Below are 22,538 nucleotides of genomic sequence, written 5' to 3' on the forward strand. Positions count from 1 at the left end.
GCCTACCCCCCCCCCCCCCCCCCCCCCCCCCCCCCCCCCCCCCCCCCCCCCCCCTCCTCTCCCCCCCCCCCCCCCCCCCCCCCCCCCCCCCCCCCCCCTCCCTCCCTTTCCCCTCCTCCCTCTCTCCCTCCCCTCCCTCTCCTCCTCCCTCCCTCCTCCTCCTCCCCTCCTCAGCCTCCACACCCCCCCTACCTCCCCCTTCCCCCCCCCCCCCCCCCCCCCCCCCCCCCCCCCCCCCCTCCTCCCTCCTCCTCTCTCCTCCTCCCCTCCTCTCCTCCTCCTCCCTCCCTCCCTCCCCCCCCCCCCCCCCCCCCCCCTCCCTCCTCCTCCTCCTCCCTCCCTCAGCTCCTCCACACCCCCCCCCCTGGCCCCCCCCCCCCCCCCCCCCCTCTCTCTCCTCTCCCTCCCTCCCCCCTCTCTCTCTCCTCCCTCTCTCTCTCCCTCCTCCTCCCTATCCCCCCCCCCCCCCCCCCCCCCCCCCCCTCTCCTCTCTCTCCTTCCCCCCCCCCCCCCCCCCCCCCCCCCCCCCTCCCCCCCCCCCCCTCTCCCTCCTCCCTCCCCCCCCCCCCCCCCCCCCCCCCCCTCCCTCTCCCTCCCCTCCTCCCTCCCTCCCTCCCCAGCTCCTCCACAAATCCCCTCCTACCTCCTCCCTCCCCCCCCCCCCCCCCTCTCTTCCTCTCTCTCCCTCCCTCCTTCCCCTTCCTCCCTCCTCCCTCTCCTCCTCCTCCCTCCTCTCTCTCCTCCTCCTCCTCCTCCCCACCACACATCCCCCCCCCCCCCCCTCCTAGCCTTCCACAAACCCCTCCTACCCCCCCCCCCCCCCCTCCTTCTCCTCACCTCCGCCCCTCCTCCCTCCACTAACCCCCCCTATTCCCCCCCCCTCCCCCGTGAAAACCCCAGCCATGAGTGAGAATTACAGTCTACTGTACAGTCCTTATTTGAATTTGCCTTTATTTAGCTGAGGACCACACTACACCTCCCAACAGACCTCCTCCTGCCTCAGCCAGATGGTGCCTCCTCCCACCAACCAGTTTCTGTCTGCCTATCCACCCTGCTGATTATGAGTGGCATGGCCTGACGAGATGCCTCCCACACTCCAGGTGGTGAACAGAAATCACGGGCCCAGGAAGATCATAACAGACATATTTTTATACATATTATTACTATTAATATTGATAAACCTTATTCAGTCAGTGTAGTCCCCATTAAGATCGAGTGTCTCTTTATAAGTGGGTGCCGTGTTTACAAATGAAAATACCATAGGATATAATAAGGAATTGAGCACATAATTCAGGAGCATGGGAATTTTTTACAAAATAAAATTATAATAATCATAGTGCAGGAGCAGAGAATTACAAACAATAACGATAAATAATAGATTTGAAACCATCTCATTACAGTATGTGGTGAAATAAGCAGTATAGCAGTTATAATTGTAATGTATTAGCAGATAATAATAAAAGAAGAACAATATTTACATGGCTCCAAGAGAAGGAATATAATATCATGTTCACAGGAAACTCATTCAACAATTCTAGATGAAGTTACGTGAAAGGAATGGGGTATACTTTCCCATAAAGGCAAAGAAACTCATGTAAGGCAAGATGGATATTAATTAACAGCAATTTTGATCCGAATGTGAAATTGTCAAACAGATCCGGCAAGGTAGATGGATTATTTTAAATATGTTATTAATTATAAACAGAGTGTACCATTAACCTTATGGACTAAATAATGAGATCACACTTTTGCAATAGAGTATAAGAACACAATCTCAAACAAGCAATTCAAAACCTCTATTATTATGCAGGGAGATTATAATACTGTTTTTTTAAATAAATGTCAATTTGGGTAAAGGAAATCACCATAAAACTATCACCCCTATAAGCTCTTAAGGAAAATCGTGGAACTGTCATGGATAGATTAGGAAGTAGTAGATATATGGAGGCTTAAATATCCTGATCTAGTGAGATATACATATGAGACTCAATCAAGCTTAGTCATGACTTCTTTCTCTTACAGTGGAGAAATAAGTATTTGATACACTGCCACTGTGCAGGTGGTTTTTACTTACAAAGCATGGTGGAGGTTACTTTATATAGGTACACTTCAACTGTGAGGAGACGGAATTAAAACAGAAATCCAGAAAAAATCACATTGTATGATTTTTAAGTAATTAATTTGCATTTTATTGCATGACATAAGCATTTGATAATGATTGAAAAGCAGAACTTAATATTTGGTACAGAAACCTTTGTTTGCAATTACAGCGTATCATAATGCTTCCTGTAGGTCTTGACCAGTGTTTGCACAGACAGTGGCAGGGATTTAAATTACCCTCCATACAGACCTTCTGATCCTTCAGGTTTCCGGGGCTGTCGCTGGGCACATGACTTTCAGCTCCCTCCAAAGATTTTCTATTGGTCTGGGGTCTGGAGACTGGCTGTCCACCCAGGACCCTGAGATGCTTAAGGAGCCAATTCTTAGTTGCCCTGGCTGTGTGTTTCCTGGTCATGTCATGTTGTAAATACTCCAGCCACGACTCCATTCTCTTGTCGTGCCTTGGCTGAGGGGAAGGAGGTTGTTGGCCAAGATTCACATACATGGTATTCTGTATCCATCCTCCTCCTCAATACGGTGCAGTCGCCTCTGTCTCTTTGCAGAAAAAGCAGACCCCAATAATTATGTTTCCACCCCATGCCTATGGCTGATGGTGCTCCTGGGGTTGTACTCCATCCTTCTCTTCTTCCTAAACACGAAGTAGGAGTTTAGACCAAAAAGACAGATTTAATCTACTTGGGACACATGACTCCCCTCCTCCATTCTCTCTGGATCATCCAGATAGTCATTGGCAAACTTCAGACGGGGCCTGGATACGCGCCAGCTTCTGGAGCAGGGGGACCTTCGTGCGCGTGCGTGATTTCCAATCCATGACGGCGTAGTGCTACTACTGTTGTCTTTGACTGTGGTCCCAGCTCTCTTCTAGGCATCATATGTGTTGGGGTGTAGTTTGGGCATCTCACCTTTCCTCATGATCATGATGCCCACGAGGTGAGATCTGCATGGAGCCCTGCATATTCCGAGGGATTAAGACGTATTGAACTCTTCCATTTTCTAATAATTGCGCCTAACAGTTGCTGCCTTCTGTACCAAGCTGCTTGCCTATTGTCTGCAGCTCATCCCCCAGCCTGTGCAGGCCTGCCACCCATCCTTACACAGCCTCATGGTTTGGCATTGTGAGAGGTTGGAGTCTGTTTGATTGAGTGTGGACAGGTGTTTATACAGTAACGAGTTAAACAGGTGCAGTTAATACAGGTAGGGAGGGAGAACAGGAGGGTTTAAAGAAAAAACTAACAGGTCTGTGAGAGCCGAATTTTACTGGGTTGTAGGTGATCGGGGTATTTATGGCCATGCAATAAAATGCAACACTATTTAAAAAATCAGCAGCAATGTGATTGTCTGGATTTTTGTTTTAGATTCCGTCTCTGCAGTTGAAGGGTGTAAGACTTATGATAAAAATTGTAAGGGACTGTACATGCTTCCAGGTGCAGAAACTTCAAACTGCAGTGGGTCAACATTGTTCTCCACTGTATGTCATTCGCTGGCACCAAAAGTTTAAAAAGTGTTGATAGGAACAGAATGCAGTAGACCATCATAATTGTATATACATTACTCTACCCTGAATTTCATTTAAGCAGGATATTGGAAATGTAATCAAATATGGATGATATATGCAATAAATGTGCAAATTATTTACTTAAAATCATAAGCAATGACTACACAGAACTCTACATGTCATAGGCAGTGGGAAAACCTGGCAAAATTGGCAGTGTATCAAATACTCTGTTCTCCCATCATATGCTGTATATAGAAAACATATGGGGGAAGTGATGCGGAGAATTACATTGATGGAAGTTACAATCTATCTGCAATATTAAAGATAATCTACACACTCCAAAAAACAGTGCAGGAGCATGATAATTAGAAACAATACTATTATATGACCATAGTGCAGGAACATTGGAATTACAAACATGCACTAAAACAACTATTATTAATAATAATAATAACACATTTTTCTGACGAAACATGGTATCTGTATCATGGTGATGGTAAGGTGACCTCTGCTTCCTCATCGTGTTGCGGACGTGGCGCTCACGGGTTGGGGCCAGGTAACCGCTAGCCGGCAGGCTACGCCATGATACTCTGGTTCCTCTATATCTTTGTCCTGGAGATCAAGGTATTTGATTTTCCATTTGTTGTAGTTAGTTATCATTTTGTTGTTTTCATTTTTTACAAATGTTGTTCTATTATAAAAAAAAATATATAAACTAAAAGGTCGATGTCCGCGCTTGCAAAATGAAATGAACAGTATAAAAACATCCCTATCAACATCTGTCCAGTTTAAACTAGATAGCTGAATATTTTGCATTTGATGTCTCAATCCGCATCCGCCATGTAATAAGCACTTCACATCTGCAAGTAAAGGTGAGAGCTAGACGGTGTTTGGCTGGGACCATGAGACATCCCGAAAAACCAAGGTTTTCTCATGAAATCATCTGTAAAGTCCAAAACGGTTTGGCCTACAAACTATTATGACCCCTCACTACCTGGGGTTTATAGATCCTCATTACTTCCTCCTGCCAAGGCAGTAAGCTACTCTTCCGTGGGGGTGAGTAGGATCCCCGTTGGTTCCTACAAGGCGCAGTGTGTCAACGTAACGTTTGGAGTAGACTAAAGAAGCGTTACAAGCAGACATCTTCTTTAATAAATGGAAACACCCACCAAAAACAACAAAGGGCGATAACGTGACAGGTACACGGTGAAAACTAAACTACCCTGAAACAAGAACCACAAACGCAAAGTGAAAACAGTTTGAATGGCTCCCAATCAGAGACAAACCAGCGAACAGCTGACACTCATTGCCTCTGATTGGGAGTCAATTAAGCTCAAACCAGAAAACAACAACCTAGAACACCCAACATAGAAATAACCCACACAGAACGAACACACTCTGGCTGGGCAAAAGAGTCCCGGAGCCAGAGAAGTGGCGAGTCCCCCTGGGGCAGGCTGAGATCAACGCGCCTCGAAATAGCAAAACAGGGAGGCTGGGTATACCTCCACGGGGCGGTTCCGGCTCCGGCGACCAAACCCTACAACAAACACCGAGAGTAGCCCCTGGTCCGGTCAATCCTGCTGGCTGGAGCTGGACTGGACGAGATGAACAGGAGGGGGAGAGGCTTCCAGCTCAGGGGGAGCAGTTGAGGAACCTCCGAATTGGCATTTGGTCACTCAGGCACGGGTTGTGCCGGGACTGACTGCTTCGCTCCCTGGCCTGTGCAGTAGAGGACCGGGCTGGAACCAGGCTGACTTACGCGCACCCGGCTAAGCGTGAGGCAGAACGACCGGGACCTGGCTGACGGTCGCCGCTTGGCGTGCGTGGAGCAGCGCCGGGCTGACTGGCTGACGACTCGCACCGGGCTGGTGCGATAGCAGGAACGGGCTGAACGAGGCTGACGTACCGTACTCCTGGCGGCGAAAGCGCAGCAGGAACTCCGGGCCGAGGGGCTGACGCACACCGGGAGGCTTTGTGCGTGGAGCAGGGACACAGGCAAGTGGGCTGGTGACGCACACCGTAGGCTTTGGCGTGGAGCAGGGAGGCCAAGGCTGGCGCGCACACCCGGGAGGCTTTGTGCGTGAGAAGGGACAGCGGGCTGGGCTGGCGCCACACGTAGGCTTTGGGAAAGGTGGAGCAGGGACAGGCCGGGCTGGGCTGGCGGCACGACACACCGGGAGGCTTTGTGCGTGGAGCAGTGGCGACAGGCCGGGCTGGGCTGGCGACGCACACCGAGGCTTTGTCTGCGTGGAGCAGGGACAGGCTGGGCTGGACACACGCACACCACTGACTTGGTGGGAATGGCAGGAACAGGCCGGGCTGGGCTGACGACGCCAAGCACGCTGCCTTCTTGGTGGGAATGGCAGGAACAGGCCGGACCGTACTGGGGAAAGGACACACCACTATTTCGGCCCCACGGGGAGATCAGGAACGGGCCGGACCAGACTGGGTAACACACCCATGGTCCTCTCGCCGTGTCTCCACACTTTCCCTCTCCTCTGTGCCCAGTGGCCCGCTACCTGGCGGCCTTCTCTGCCAACGCTTTGCACCGCTCTGCACCGTACATCTGCTGCCCCAACGTCGTGAGCCCCCTAAAAATTTCCTGGGGTCTCTCCCTCGCTAACGTCTCTCTCCTCTATGCCAAACTGCGCAATCTCATCTCCTCCCACGTCCATCCTCTCTCTCGTACGTTTGCTTGATCCAGTCGAGGTTGCCACGAGATTCTCCAGCGATGGCTCCTGAACACGCTGCTTGGTCTGGTAAGGTGGGTTCTTCTGTCACGAACGTCGAGGTAAGGAGAGACTACAAGGAAGCGAGCAAAACATCTTCTTTAATAAATGGCAAACATCAAAACAAACAAAGGCGATAACGCGTGACAGCGCACCACGGTGAAACTAAACTACCTCGAAACAAGAAACCACCAAACACAAAGGCAAAACAGAGTTTAAATATGGCTCCCAACAATCAGAGACAACCAGCGAACAGCTGACAGCTCGTTGCCTCTGGATTGGGAGTCAATAAAGCCAACCCAGAAAACAATATATCAGAACACCCAACATAGAAATAACCCACACAGAACGCAACACACTCTGGCTCAACATAAAGAGTCGGAGCCAGAGCGTGACAAGCAGCTACTCTTCCTGGGGTTTATTATGGATCCCCCATTAGTTCCTCCAAGCGCTGCTGCTACTTCCGGTGGGGTTTATTATGGATCCCCATTAGTCTCCTGCCAAGGCAGCGCTTACTCTTCCTGGGGTTCATTGGATCCCCATTAGTTCCTGAAGCAAGGCAGCAGCTACTCTTCCTGGGGTTTATGTCTGGATCCCCATAGTTCCTGCCAAGCAGCTACTCTTCCTGGGTTTATTATGGATCCCCATTAGTTCCTCACAAGGCAGCAGCTACTCTTCCTGGGGTTTATTGGATCCCCATTAGTTTCCTGCCAAGGCAGAGCTTACTCTTCCTGGGGGTTTATTATGGATCCCCATTAGTTCCTGCCAAGGCAGCAGCTGGCTTCCTGGGGTTTTTAAGGATCCGGCTTGGTTCTGCCAAGGCAGCAGCTACTCTTCCTGGGGTTTTTTAAGGATCCCCATTAGTTCTGCCAAGGCAGCAGCTACTCTTCTGGGGGGGCGACAGATTCCGCCAGTTCCCGCCAAGGCAGCTACTCTTCTGGGGGTTTATTGTGGATCCCATTAGTTCCTGCCAAGGCAGCAGCTACTCTTCCTGGAAGCGATTATGATCCCCATTAGTTCCTGCCAAGGCAGCAGCTACTCTTCCTGGGGTTTGTGTGGATCCCCATTAGTTCCCCGCCAAGGCAGCAGCTACTCTCTCCTGGGTTTATATGGATCCCCATTGTTCCTGCCAAGGCAGCAGCTACTCTTCCTGGGGGTTTATTATGTGGATCCCCATTAGTTCCTGCCAAGGCAGCAGCTACTCTTCCTGGGGTTTATTATGGATCCCCATTAGTTCCTGCCAAGGCAGCAGCTACTTTTCCTAGGTTATTATGTGATCCCCATTAGTTCTGCTAAGGCAGCTAGCCAGCTCTTCCTGGGGTCCAGCAACATAAGACAGTGTCATACAGTTTGAAATACTAGCAGACATTACATTTCATAACACCTATGGAAAGATGAGACTCTAACGACCAAATAATTTATAAATCCCACAAGAGTCTTGGAACCTGTCTGCAAGTCGGTACAGCCAATCTGCCAACTTCTGTCTAATATCGCCCTCTGTGTAAAGTGGGAGACTCACAAAACACAGTACATATCGATGTCTTTGCTCTAGGCCCAAGCAGCCCTCAAGACTTTGGTCTGTTGTGTACCCTGGTACCAGTTGAAAAATAATAAAATGAATGGAAGTCGGTATATATGAAGACTGTTTAGTGCCAGAATCTCTTAGATGACAGTCACTTCAGAACAAACTTCCTTTAGATAATGTTTGGGGGGACTATCTGTCATTCCCATGCGAAAGGAATCTGTTATTCATTTGTGTTTTATATGGGCATACAGGTGGCACAAAAATACATGTATTTGATAATTTGGGGGAGACTTAAGGTCTTGAAATTCTAAATCAAAGTGATCCTTGGTATGACCTTCTTAAAACAATTCCATATAGCTTAGTAGAAGCAACCCCTACTTGACGCTTAGAGTCTTATGGGTTAATGATGTGTGACCCTTGGCTGAAATGCGTCTGCTGAAAACTTATACAGCGGAGTCAAGGAACAGGTAGAAGGGGTGAGTTTAATAATAATAAACATGAAGAAAATACGAAAACGTAACAAAACCAAGACGGCCTGATGACAGAGGCTACTGAGGGCTGATGAAGGGAGAATGGTCCCAGGGTGGTGATGAAGGTCAGGTAAAGTGCGCAATGATGGTTGCCAGGTGGTGTGTGCAATGATGGTTGCCAGGTGTGTCAATGGTGGGTTTTGCCAGGACCGGTGGTTACAGACCGGTGACGTCGAGTGCCGGAGGGAGGGAGCAGGAATGACAGTCCGCCTACCCCGATGCAGTTCCGGCCGCGGCGACGCTGGCCAGGAGGACGGCCCGCGGGCGAGGAGCGGTCTCGGACGGCAGAGATGGAAAATAGATTCGTGTCCGGCCAAGAGCGCTTCTCAGGACCGACCCCTCCCAGTCCACCAGGTACTGAGCCGACCCCACGTACATCAGGAGTCCAGAGGGACCAAACCAGGCGGGGTCCCCTCGATGTCCAGGAGGCAGAGGTGTCGTGGGACGGTGCATCAGCCAGGGGGACGGGGACACCCCAGCCTGGAGGAGGGAAACGGAAAGGAGGGTGAGTTGGCAGTTAGTGGGGAGTTGTAACTGTAGGCCTGGCATTGACCCTCCGGAGGATGGCGAAGGGCCCCACAAGCACCGCAAGCAGCTTCCTAGAGCAGACGACGGGAGGTTCCTGGTGGGGGGCCGTAAGCGAGCACCAGGATGAAACATGGGAGCCTCTCACTTTGGTGGCGGTGAGGCGCTTCACGTGGGCATCGTTCCAAACCTCCTCTACACGCATGAACCACTCATCCACCGCAGAGCTTCAGTCTGGCTCGGGGTCCCACGGAGCCAGGGCTGGCCAGATATCCCAGGAACACACTGGAAGGTCTGCCCGTGCACGCTTCTCCATACCCATGATGTGAATTGGGGGCCACGCGGTCGGAGACGTATGTCCTCCCGGAAGGCCTAGTGTCGGAAGATCTGCTTGGAACAGTGCCTCAGCACTGAGAGCGGTAGGAGAACGAGAGAGGGATAAACGGCAGGATTTAGAGAATCTGTCCACAACAACTATAATATTAGGAAACCACTAGAGGGAGATCAATGACAAATTAATGGTCAGATGAGACCAGGGGCCATGAGGCACCGGGAAGGGAAGGAGCTTCCCTGCTGGAGCGTAGCCGGGGAGATTTGTTTGGGCACATACAGAGCAGGAGTTGACATATGAGCGGAAGTCATGTGCCAAGGTGGGCCACCAGTACTTTCTAGAGATACATTGAATGGAATGCGGGTGATACCTGGGTGTCCAGCAACCAGAGATGCACCCAGGTCAAGAGCCGATCTCCCTTACCTCCATCGGAATGTAGGCTGCGCACCAGAGGGCAGGTAGCAGACGTGGTTCCCTCTCCAGAGCCTGGCGGATCTCCGTGTACTACATCCCAAAGCATGGGGGGCGATGATTCGGGGGAGGGCAGTATGATGGGCGCATTCAGGACAGGAACCTCTCCTGATCGTGGAGACGGGGCCAGGGCATCGGCTTTGCTTCTAGTGCCAACGTCACGCCAGAAGCTCCCGGTCGCCGACGTCATATTTCTTCTCTGCAGGAGAGACAGTTGTTTTGAGTAGTATGCACATGAATACAATTTTTGTGTGGATTACCTTGGCGCTGTGACAGGACTTGCCCACGCCCTTCTAGGCGTCCATCTCCACCACGCAGGACAGCGTAGGTTCTGGGTGTTTTTGCAATGGGCGTGAGGTGAAACACCCCTTCAGTGAGAAGGCCTGCGTCGGCTGCAGGACTCCACACTAACCCTTTGCGGAGAGAGGAGAGGGTGATGGACTGAAGTTAATGAAGCAGTGGTAGAAGTTGGCAAACCCCAAAACTGTTGTAGTCCCTTTATGTGGTGCTAGGGACTGGCCATGAACTGACTGCCTCAACCTTCCTCTCCTCCATGAACCACTCCTGTGGGCTGATCCGATATCCCAAAAAAAGGAGACAGCGGCCTGATGGAACTGGCGCGTCCTCTGCTTTGACGTGACCGGTGGTTCTCCAGGAGGCGTCCCAGGACTACCCGGACGCGTGGCGACGTGATCCTCCAAGGGCCGAGTAGATCAGGACGTCATGGAAATGACCACCTAACGCCCAAGCATGTCCCCAGAACACCTCGTTCGAATGCCTGGAACACCGACGAGCAACCACAGGACTCTCAACCAGCGTGGAACCACAGGGTAAGGGAAAGCAGGTCTTCCGACATCCGGGGTGCCCAGATAGTGATCTCCATCTCGACCAGGAGATGATGGGGCCATGACGTTGGAGCCAGAGGAGTAAGAGGATGACTTTATGTGACAGTGCCTCGGTGATGAGGAATGGAAGGCTTTCTTGGTGCAGGGGTCCCATGGTGATGTTTGAATGGTGCTGTGATGAAATTACCACACACCAGAGTCCACTAGGAGCAGTAGAGACAATGCGAGGGACAGCCAGCCAGTGAAATGTAACAAGGAAGGGTTTGGGCAGAGAAAGCAATGATGATGGAATACTCACGCCTACCCTGGGAGATGGATGATCACAGGCCGTCCTTCTGTCCCTTTGACCCTGGGTTGGAACGCACCCGGACACCGCTGGAGCTGGTGCCCCTCCTGGCCGCAATAGGAACACAGCCCCAGCCGTCTCCAGCGACGCCGCTCTGCTGCGGGAGGTGTGGCCCTTACCTCCATGGATTCAGGCTCTGTTTCAGGATGGCAAGAGAGGAAGGTGAGAGACGAGGAGGGTTGCAGCGCTCTCGAGAGGTTATCCAGATGGATCAGACAGATGGCCATCGCTAGCGCATCCAGAAAGGTTGTCGTCCCGACACGCCAACTCCGTCTGGACCTCTGCGCAGTCCTATTCTGAATAAGGTGCGGAGTGCCGGCTCTACTCCATCCGCTGGAGGCTGCCACAGTCTGCAGGCAGTCTGGGCCACTCTGGCCGGGTTGGAGTAGTCGCTCACATCCCTCTCTGCCCCTCAGGTGGATTGATCAAGACCGCCATGAACCTCTCATTGGAACCCAGCTCCTCCTCTCCTCTCTCCCAGACGGCTGTAGCCTTACTCCAACGCCCATCCAGTCAGCAGGGAAATGACCGTGGCAACCTTGGACCTCTCGGTGGTGGGGGCTCCTGTCTGATGGGCGAAATAGAGAGAGCACTGGAGAAGGGAAGCCACGGAATTTGGATGGAGGTACAGTCATATTTGTCTGGGAGGGACAATAGGGCATCGCTGACCTGGGCGGACTGCTGGATGGGCTGGTGGACTGGCTCGCTGGGACGAATCGTGGTAGAGGGTCCTCCGCTAGTTGGAGATGAATCCCCTCAGGCGAACGTGGAGGACCTCATCCATTACCGTACCCAGCTGGTCATGGTGTTGACACTGTAGGTGTTCCCTGTTCGGAGATATCCTTAACGTCTGCTGCTTCCATATTTCTGAGAGGCAGTATTCTGTAACGTATACACAGGGGTGTCCCAGGAAGCAGGTGCAGAAGGTGAGTTTAATAATAAACATGAAGAAAATACAAAAGGGGAAGGCATCAACGTAACCCTAAAAAACAATACTGTCAATGACAGAGGATACTGAGGGCTATATGAAGGGAGTAATCAGGGTGGTGAGATGAAGTCCAGGTGTGTGTAACGATGGGAGGGAGCAGGTGTGCGCAATGATGGTTGCTAGGGTGTGCGCAATGTGTGTTTCCAGGACCGGTGGTTAGTAGACCGGCGACGTCGAACGCTGGAGGGAAGGAGCAGAAGTAGGCGTGACACTGCACTGCTTGCTCTTTGGGGTTTTTAGGCTGGGTATCTGTAAATCACTTTATGACAACTGCTGATGTAAAAAGGGCTATAAAATAAATGTGATTGATTTACTTTTTTGTTGTTCTCCAGGTGTACTTTGTGTACCAGAACTACAAGGCTGACAGAAGGTCTCTGGATGCTCTGGCCCGTAAGGCCCTGACCGTCCTCCTCTCGGTCTGTGTCCCAGTGCTGTTTATAGGTCTAGTGGCAGTAGACCACATGGAGTACGTGGACGCTCAGTCCAAGAAGAAAGAGGAGCTCCGTAACAGGTACTGCTCCTGACCCGTTCTAACAGGTACTGCTCCAGACCCATTCTAACAGGTAGAACTGTTCCAGACCCATTCTAACAGGTACTGCTCCAGACCCGTTCTAACAGGTACTGTTCCTGACCCATTCTAACAGGTACTGTTCCTGACCCATTCTAACAGGTACTGTTCCTGACCCATTCTAACAGGTACTGCTCCTGACCCGTTCTAACAGGTACTGCTCCTGACCCGTTCTAACAGGTACTGTTCCTGACCCGTTCTAACAGGTACCGTTTCTGACCCATTCAACAGGTACTGTTCCTGACCCGTTCTAACAGGTAGAACTGTTTCCTGACCCATTCTAACAGGTAGAACTGTTCCTGACCCATTCTAACAGGTGCAGAACTGTTCCTGACCCATTCTAACAGGTAGAACTGTTCCTGACCCATTCTAACAGGTAGAATTGTTCCTGACCCATTCTAACAGGTACTGTTCCTGACCCATTCTAAAGGTGAGAACTGTTCCTGACCCATTCTAACAGGTAGAACTTGTTCCAGACCCATTCTAACAGGTACTGTTCCTGACCCATTCTAACAGGTAGAACTGTTCTGACCAGTTCTAACAGGCAGAACTGTTCCTGACCCATTCTAACAGGTACTGTTCTGACCCATTCTAACAGGTACCGTTCCAGACTCGTTCTAACAGGTACTGTTCCAGACCCATTCTAACAGGTACTGTTCCTGACCCGTTCTAACAGGTAGAACTGTTCCTGACCCATTCTAACAGGTAGAACTGTTCCTGACCCATCTCTAACAGGGTACTGTTCCTGACCCATTCTAACAGGTAGAACTGTTCCTGACCCATTCTAACAGGTACTGTTCCTGACCCATTCTAACAGGTAGAACTGTTCCTGACCCATTCTAACAGGTAGAACTGTTCCAGACCCATTCTAACAGGTACTGTTCCTGACCCATTCTAACAGGTAGAACTGTTCCTGACCCATTTCTAACAGGGGTAGAACTGTTCCTGACCCATTCTAACAGGTACTGTTCCTGACCCATTCTAACAGGTACCGTTCCAGACCGCTTCTAACAGGTACTGTTCCAGACCCATTCTAACAGGTACTGTTCCTGACCCGTTCTAACAGGTAGAACTCTCCCTGACCCATTCTAACAGGTAGAACTGTTCCAGACCCATTCTAACAGGTAGAACTGTTCCTGACCCATTCTAACCAGGTAGAACTGTTCCTGACCCATTCTAACAGGTACTGTTCCAGACCCATTCTAACAGGTAGAACTGTTTCTGACCCATTCTAACAGGCAGAACTGCTCCAGACCCATTCTGAACGGTAGAACTGTTCCTGACCCATTCTAACAGGTACTGTTCCTGACCCATTCTAACAGGTAGAACTGTTCCTGACCCATTCTAACATGTAGAACTGTTCTCTGGACCCATTCTAACAGGTACTGTTTCTGACCCATTCTAACAGGTACCGTTCCTGACCCATTCTAACAGGTAGAACTGTTTCTGACCCCATTCTAACAGGTAGAACTGTTCCAGACCCATTCTAACAGGTAAATGTTCCTGACCCATTCTAACAGGTATAGAACTGTTTCCTGACCCGCCTCTAACAGGTAGAACTGTTCCTGACCCATTCTCAACAGGTACTGTTCCTGACCCATTCTAACAGGTACCGTTCCAGACCCGTTCTAACAGGTACTGTTCCAGACCCATTCTAACAGGTACTGTTCCTGACCCGTTCTAACAGGTAGAACTGTTTCCTGACCCATTCTAACAGGTAGAACTGTTCCTGACCCATTCTAACAGGTAGCTGCTCCTGACCCATCTAACAGGTACTGCTCCTGACCCGTTCTAACAGGTACTGTTCCTGACCCGTTCTAACAGGTACCGTTCCTGACCCATTCTAACAGGTACTGTTTCCTGACCCGCGTTCTAACAGGTAGAACTGTTTCCTGACCCATTCTAACAGATAGAACTGTTCCTGACCCATTCTAACAGGTAGGAACTGTTCCTGACCCATTCTAACAGGTGAACTGTTCCTGACCCATTCTAACAGGCAGAACTGTTCCTGACCCATTCTAACAGGTACTGTTCCTGACCCATTCTAACAGGTAGAACTGTTCCTGACCCCATTCTAACAGGTAAAACTGTTCCAGACCCATTCTAACAGGTACTGTTCTGACCCATTCTAACAGGTAGAACTGTTCCTGACCCGTTCTAACAGGTAGAACTGTTTCTGACCCATTCTAACAGGTACTGTTCCTGACCCATTCTAACAGGTACCGTTCCAGACCCGTTCTAACAGGTACTGTTCCAGACCCATTCTAACAGGTACTGTTCCTGACCCGTTCTAACAGGTAGAACTGTTCCTGACCCATTCTAACAGGTAGAACTGTTCTCTGACCCATTCTAACAGGTACTGTTCCTGACCCATTCTAACAGGTAGAACTGTTCCTGACCCATTCTAACAGGTACTGTTCCTGACCCATTCTAACAGGTAGAACTGTTTCTAACCCATTCTAACAGGTAGAACTGTTCCAGACCCATTCTAACAGGTACTGTTCCTGACCCATTCTAACAGGTAGAACTGTTCTCTGACCCGTTCTAACAGGTAAGAACTGTTCCTGACCCATTCTAACGAGGTACTGTTTCTGACCCATTCTAACAGGTACCGTTCCAGACCCGTTCTAACAGGTACTGTTCCAGACCCATTCTAACAGGTACTGTTCCTGACCCGTTCTAACAGGTAGAACTGTTCCTGACCCATTCTAACAGGGGTAGAACTGTTCCTGACCCATTCTAACAGGTACTGTTCCTGACCCATTCTAACAGGTAGAACTGTTCTGACCCATTCTAACAGGTAGAACTTTTTCCTGACCCATTCTAACAGGTACTGCTCCAGACCCATTCTAACAGGTAGAACTGTTCTGACCCGTTCTAACAGGTAGAACTGTTCCTGACCCATTCTAACAGGTACTGTTCCTGACCCATTCTAACAGGTAGAACTGTTCTGACCCATTCTAACAGGTACTGTTCCAGACCCATTCTAACAGGTACTGTTCCAGACCCATTCTAACAGGTACTGTTCCTGACCCGTTCTAACAGGGGTAGAACTCTTCCTGACCCATTCTAACAGGTAGAACTGTTCCAGACCCATTCTAACAGGTAGAACTGTTTCCTGACCCATTCTAACAGGTAGAACTGTTCCTGACCCATTCTAACAGGTACTGTTTCAGACCCATTCTAACAGGTAGAACTGTTCCTGACCCATTCTAACAGGTAGAACTGCTCCAGACCCATTCTAACAGGTAGAACTGTTCCTGACCCATTCTAACAGGTAGAACTGTTCCGGACCCATTCTAACAGGTACTGTTCCAGACCCATTCTAACAGGTAGAACTGTTCCTGACCCATTCTAACAGGTACTGCTCCAGACCCATTCTAACAGGTACTGCTCCAGACCCATTCTAACAGGTAGAACTGTTCTGACCCATTCTAACAGGTAGAACTGTTCCTGACCCATTCTAAAGGTACTGTTCCAGACCCATTCTAACAGGTACTGTTCCAGACCCATTCTAACAGGTAGAACTGTTCCTGACCCATTCTAACAGGTAGAACTGTTCCTGACCCATTCTAACAGGTAGAACTGTTCCTGACCCATTCTAACAGGTACTGTTCCAGACCCATTCTAACAGGTACTGTTCCTGACCCATTCTAAAGGTACTGTTCCAGACCCATTCTAACAGGTAGAACTGTTCCTGACCCATTCTAACAGGTACTGTTCCAGACCCATTCTAACAGGTACTGTTCCTGACCCATTCTAACAGGTACTGCTCCAGACCCATTCTAACAGGTACTGCTCCAGACCCATTCTAACAGGTAGAACTGTTCCTGACCCATTCTAACAGGTAGAACTGTTCCTGACCCATTCTAACAGGTAGAACTGTTCCTGACCCATTCTAACAGGTAGAACTGTTCCTGACCCATTCTAACAGGTAGAACTGTTCCAGACCCATTCTAACAGGTAGAACTGTTCCTGACCCATTCTAACAGGTACTGTTCTTGACCCATTCTAACAGGTAGAACTGCTCCTGACCCATTCTAAAGGTACTGTTCCTGACCCATTCTAACAGGTAGAACTGTTCCAGACCCATTCTAACAGGTAGAACTGTTCCTGACCCATTCTAACAGGTAGAACTGCTCCAGACCCATTCTAACAGGTACTGCTCCAGACCCATTCTAACAGGTACTGCTCCAGACCCATTCTAACAGGTACTGTTCAGACCCATTCTAACAGGTACTGCTCCAGACCCATTCTAACAGGTACTGTTTCTGACCCATTCTAACAGGGTAGAACTGTTCCTGACCCATTCTAACAGGTACTGCTCCAGACCCATTCTAACAGGTACTGCTCCAGACCCATTCTAACAGGTACTGCTCCAGACCCATTCTAACAGGTACTGTTCCTGACCCATTCTAACAGGTAGAACTGTTCCTGACCCATTCTAACAGGTAGAACTGTTCCAGACCCATTCTAACAGGTAGAACTGTTCCTGACCCATTCTAACAGGTAGAACTGTTCCTGACCCATTATAACAGGTACTGTTCCAGACCCATTCTAACAGGTAGAACTGTTCCTGACCCATTCTAACAGGTACTGTTCCTGACCCATTCTAACAGGTACTGTTCCAGACCCATTCTAACAGGTAGAACTGTTCCTGACCCATTCTAACAGGTAAGAACTGTTCCTGACCCATTCTAACAGGTACTGTTCCAGACCCATTCTAACAGGTAGAACTGTTCCTGACCCATTCTAACAGGTAGAACTGCTCCAGACCCATTCTAACAGGTAGAACTGTTCCTGACCCATTCTAACAGGTAGAACTGTTCCGGACCCATTCTAACAGGTACTGTTCCAGACCCATTCTAACAGGTAGAACTGTTTCTGACCCATTCTAACAGGGTACTGCTCCAGACCCATTCTAACAGGTACTGCTCCAGACCCATTCTAACAGGTAGAACTGTTCCTGACCCATTCTAACAGGTAGAACTGTTCCTGACCCATTCTAAAGGTACTGTTCCAGACCCATTCTAACAGGTACTGTTCCAGACCCATTCTAACAGGTAGAACTGTTCCTGACCCATTCTAACAGGTAGAACTGTTCCTGACCCATTCTAACAGGTAGAACTGTTCTGACCCATTCTAACAGGTACTGTTCCAGACCCATTCTAACAGGTACTGTTCCTGACCCATTCTAAAGGTACTGTTCCAGACCCATTCTAACAGGTAGAACTGTTCCTGACCCATTCTAACAGGTACTGTTCCAGACCCATTCTAACAGGTACTGTTCCTGACCCATTCTAACAGGTACTGCTCCAGACCCATTCTAACAGGTACTGCTCCAGACCCATTCTAACAGGTAGAACTGTTCCTGACCCATTCTAACAGGTAGAACTGTTCCTGACCCATTCTAACAGGTAGAACTGTTTCTGACCCATTCTAACAGGTAGAACTGTTCCTGACCCATTTCTAACAGGTAGAACTGTTCCAGACCCATTCTAACAGGTAGAACTGTTCCTGACCCATTCTAACAGGTACTGTTCTTGACCCATTCTAACAGGTAGAACTGCTCCTGACCCATTCTAACAGGTACTGTTCCTGACCCATTCTAACAGGTAGAACTGTTCCAGACCCATTCTAACAGGTAGAACTGTTCCTGACCCATTCTAACAGGTAGAACTGCTCCAGACCCATTCTAACAGGTACTGCTCCAGACCCATTCTAACAGGTACTGCTCCAGACCCATTCTAACAGGTACTGTTCCAGACCCATTCTAACAGGTACTGCTCCAGACCCATTCTAACAGGTACTGTTTCTGACCCATTCTAACAGGTAGAACTGTTCCTGACCCATTCTAACAGGTACTGCTCCAGACCCATTCTAACAGGTACTGCTCCAGACCCATTCTAACAGGTACTGCTCCAGACCCATTCTAACAGGTACTGTTCCTGACCCATTCTAACAGGTAGAACTGTTCCTGACCCATTCTAACAGGTAGAACTGTTCCAGACCCATTCTAACAGGTAGAACTGTTCTGACCCATTCTAACAGGTAGAACTGTTCCTGACCCATTATAACAGGTACTGTTCCAGACCCATTCTAACAGGTAGAACTGTTCCTGACCCATTCTAACAGGTACTGTTCCTGACCCATTCTAACAGGTACTGTTCCAGACCCATTCTAACAGGTAGAACTGTTCCTGACCCATTCTAACAGGTACTGTTCCTGACCCATTCTAAAGGTACTGTTCCAGACCCATTCTAACAGGTAGAACTGTTCCTGACCCATTCTAACAGGTACTGTTCCTGACCCATTCTAAAGGTACTGTTCCAGACCCATTCTAACAGGTAGAACTGTTCCTGACCCATTCTAACAGGTAGAACTGTTCTGACCCATTCTAACAGGTAGAACTGTTCCTGACCCATTCTAACAGGTACTGTTCCTGACCCATTCTAACAGGTAGAACTGTTCCTGACCCATTCTAACAGGTAGAACTGTTCCTGACCCATTCTAACAGGTACTGTTCCAGACCCATTCTAACAGGTACTGTTCCAGACCCATTCTAACAGGTAGAACTGCTCCTGACCCATTCTAACAGGTAGAACTGTTCCTGACCCATTCTAACAGGTACTGTTCCAGACCCATTCTAACAGGTAGAACTGTTCCTGACCCATTCTAACAGGTAGAACTGTTCCTGACCCATTCTAACAGGTACTGTTCCTGACCCATTCTAACAGGTAGAACTGTTCCTGACCCATTCTAACAGGTAGAACTGTTCCTGACCCATTCTAACAGGTACTGTTCCAGACCCATTCTAACAGGTACTGTTCCAGACCCATTCTAACAGGTACTGTTCCAGACCCATTCTAACAGGTAGAACTGCTCCTGACCCATTCTAACAGGTAGAACTGTTCCTGACCCATTCTAACAGGTACTGTTCCAGACCCATTCTAACAGGTAGAACTGTTCCTGACCCATTCTAACAGGTAGAACTGTTACTGACCCATTCTAACAGGTACTGTTCCTGACCCATTCTAACAGGTAGAACTGTTCCTGACCCATTCTAACAGGTAGAACTGTTCCTGACCCATTCTAACAGGTACTGTTCCAGACCCATTCTAAAAGGTAGAACTGTTCCTGACCCGTTCTAACAGGTACTGCTCCAGACCCATTCTAACAGGTACTGTTCCTGACCCATTCTAACAGGTACTGCTCCAGGCCCATGGCCTCCAGACCCTCTGGGGGGCATTAAGACATGTCCATTCCCTGTAAGTTAATGGACAATAAAATACATATTCTGGTGTATTATCTTATTCCTCTCCTGTCTTCAGATTGTTCTGGGTGGTGGTGGACCTGCTAGATATCCTGGATATTCAGGCTAATCTCTGGGAACCCCTGAAGAAAGGTCTCCCTCTCTGGGCTGAAGGACTGATGTTCTTCTACTGTTACATCCTGTTGCTAGTCCTTCCCTGTGTGTCTCTTAGTGAGATCTCCATGCAGGGCATCAATATAGTCCCACACAAGATGATGCTATATCCCATCCTCAGCCTGGTAACCATTAATATTCTAACCCTATTGATCAGAGGCTGTAACCTGCTGCTGTACAGGGATGCCCGGGTCAGTGGGATCCTGATAGGGAAGAATGTGTTAGCCATCATACTAAAGACCTGTAGCTTTGTCCAGTACAGGGAGGCAGTTACAGAACACTCCTCCTGCGTTCGGGTTGGAACTACAGACGAACTCTGTACCACATCACCATGGTAACCATGGTCTTGGACGACCTGTTTCTATAGTGATGACCCCTCACCCGCAGGTGGTCCTCCCCGGACCAGACAGCTCTGCCCCCTCCCTCTGCCAGAGGTCACAACTACATGTCAACATACAGGACTCTGAGACCAGGATCATACCACGTATGTATGACCCTCAGGATATTATACACAGGACACACAGGAACATATGACCAGAATCTACATGGATGTACCAATATAATGTATGACCGTCAGGACTCTACAGGGCAATGGTCAACATCATGTGAACAACCTTGTATGGATATTATCAATGATCAAAGGGACACAGGGGATCCTTATGCAGTATAAAGCAGAGACATGGAGAATGTTTATGAAGAACCTTGATAGAAAGGAGATTATAAAACCAATCTGAATGTTTTTTATCATTGGAACACAGTGGACTCTTCTTAAGGAGAATATAGTGACATGGACAACACCTTCTGGTGTAAAGAACAGTCTCTCTAGACTCTGTTAATTAAATACTTTCCGCTGTGGATTCAAATAACAGTATCTCTACTCTGTTAAAGACAGCACCTTCTGGTGTAAATAACAGTTTCTCTACTCTGTTAAAGACAACACCTTCTGGTGTAAATAACAGTTTCTCTACTCTGTTAAAGACAGCACCTTCTGGTGTAAATAACAGTTTCTCTACTCTGTTAAAGACAGCACCTTCTGGTGTAAATAACAGTTTCTCTACTCTGTTAAAGACAGCACCTTCTGGTGTAAAGAACAGTTTCTCTACTCTGTTAAAGACAGCACCTTCTGGTGTAAAGAACAGTTTCTCTACTCTGTTAAAGACAGCACCTTCTGGTGTAAAGAACAGTTTCTCTACTCTGTTAAAGACAGCACCTTCTGGTGTAAAGAACAGTATCTCTACTCTGTTAAAGACAGCACCTTCTGGGTGTAAAGAACAGTATCTCTACTCTGTTAAAGACAGCACCTTCTGGTGTAAAGAACAGTTTCTCTACTCTGTTAAAGACAGCACCTTCTGGTGTAAATAACAGTTTCTCTACTCTGTTAAAGACAACACCTTCTGGTGTAAATAACAGTTTCTCTACTCTGTTAAAGACAGCACCTTCTGGTGTAAATAGCAGTTTCTCTACTCTGTTAAAGACAGCACCTTCTCGGTGTAAATAACAGTTTCTCTACTCTGTTAAAGACAGCACCTTCTGGTGTAAAGAACAGTTTCCTCTACTCTGTTAAAGACAGCACCTTCTGGTGTAAAGAACAGTATCTCTACTCTGTTAAAGACAGCACCTTCTGGTGTAAAGAACAGTATCTCTACTCTGTTAAAGACAGCACCTTCTGGTGTAAAGAACAGTATCTCTACTCTGTTAAAGACAGCACCTTCTGGTGTAAAGAACAGTATCTCTACTCTGTTAAAGGACAGCACCTTCTGGTGTAAAGAACAGTTTCTCTACTCTGTTAAAGACAGCACCTTCTGGTGTAAAGAACAGTACTCTCTCTACTCTGTTAAAGACAGCACCTTCTGGTGTAAAGAACAGTATCTCTACTCTGTTAAAGACAGCACCTTCTGGTGTAAAGAACAGTATCTCTACTCTGTTAAAGACAGCACCTTCTGGTGTAAAGAACAGTATCTCTACTCTGTTAAAGACAGCACCTTCTGGTGTAAAGAACAGTTTCTCTACTCTGTTAAAGACAGCACCTTCTGGTGTAAAGAACATCATCTCTACTCCATAACAAGTATCCATAGAACATCATCTCTACTCCATAACAAGTATCCATAGAACATCATCTCTACTCCATAACAAGTATCCATAGAACATCATCTCTACTCCAGTAACAAGTATCCATAGAACATCATCTCTACTCCATAACAAGTATCCATAGAACATCATCTCTACTCCATAACAAGTATCCATAGAACATCATCTCTACTCCATAACAAGTATCCATAGAACATCATCTCTACTCCATAACAAGTATCCATAGAACATCATCTCTACTCCATAACAAGTATCCATAGAACATCATCTCTACTCCATAACAAGTATCCATAGAACATCATCTCTACTCCATAACAAGTATCCATAGAACATCATCTCTACTCCATAACAAGTATCCATAGAACATCATCTCTACTCCATAACAAGTATCCATAGAACATCATCTCTACTCCATAACAAGTATCCATAGAACATCATCTCTACTCCATAACAAGTATCCATAGAACATCATCTCTACTCCATAACAAGTATCCATAGAACATCATCTCTACTCCATAACAAGTATCCATAGAACATCATCTCTACTCCA

The 22,538-nt window shown here is 48.5% G+C and overlaps 1 pseudogene; it reads left to right on the forward strand.

Moving 5' to 3' along the window:
• Positions 1-1,003: 1,003 nt before the first annotated feature.
• On the forward strand, positions 1,004-21,666 carry LOC123490646 (annotated as a pseudogene).
• The last annotated feature ends 872 nt before the right edge of the window (positions 21,667-22,538 follow it).

The sequence above is a fragment of the Coregonus clupeaformis genome, unplaced genomic scaffold (assembly GCF_020615455.1).
Source record: "Coregonus clupeaformis isolate EN_2021a unplaced genomic scaffold, ASM2061545v1 scaf4273, whole genome shotgun sequence".
NCBI classification, from domain to species: Eukaryota; Metazoa; Chordata; class Actinopteri; order Salmoniformes; family Salmonidae; genus Coregonus; species Coregonus clupeaformis.